This window comes from Crocodylus porosus, unplaced genomic scaffold, assembly GCF_001723895.1.
Source record: "Crocodylus porosus isolate Cpor-Errol unplaced genomic scaffold, CroPor_comp1, whole genome shotgun sequence".
Lineage (NCBI taxonomy): Eukaryota > Metazoa > Chordata > Crocodylia > Crocodylidae > Crocodylus > Crocodylus porosus.
This window is the reverse complement of record NW_017728947.1, coordinates 104,925,539-104,926,295: the sequence shown is the minus strand read 5'-3', so window position 1 is coordinate 104,926,295 and position 757 is coordinate 104,925,539.

Here is a 757-nt window from a genome sequence, read left to right as displayed (position 1 = left end):
TGGTTACCAGCAAGAATGTTTTGTGTGCCCAGGACTGTGGGATTTCTGGGGTATATCTTTCGAAATCTGTGAGCTAATTCTATTAGACTATATGTTATTGGTATAAAAATTAGTTGTAAAAAGGATTGTGTGAAGCTAGATACTGTGAATGTACTCCATTTTGAATAGCTGCAGCTCTGCAACAGAGAAAAAATTCATAGAATCATAGTAGCCGGGTCGGAAGGGACCTTGCAGATCTTCAAGTCCGACCCCTGCCTGGGCGGGACAAAAAACTGGACTCAAATGACTCCAGCCAGGTAGGCATCAAGCCTCTTCTTAAAGACCCCCAGAGTAGGAGCCAGCACCACTTTCCTAGGAAGTTGGTTCCAGCTCCTAGACACCCTGACAGTGAAGAAGTTCTTGCGGATGTCTAATCTAAACCTCCTCTCCAATAACTTGTGTCCATTGTTCCTTGTCATGCCAGGGGGTGCTAGGGGAAACAGTGTCTCCCCCAAACCCTTCAGGTCCCCCCTAGTGAGTTTATAGACGGTCACCAGGTCCCCCCTCAGCCTTCTCTTGTGAAGGCTGAACAGATTTAGGTCCCGCAGTCTTTCAATGTAGGGTTTGCTCTGTTGTCCCCGGATCATGCGGGTGGCCCTCCTCAGGACCCTCTCCATGTTGTCCACATCCCTCCTGAAATGGGGCGCACAGAACTGGATGCAGTCCTCCAGCTGTGGCCTGACCAGCGTCGCATAGAGGGGGAGGATCACCTCCCTGG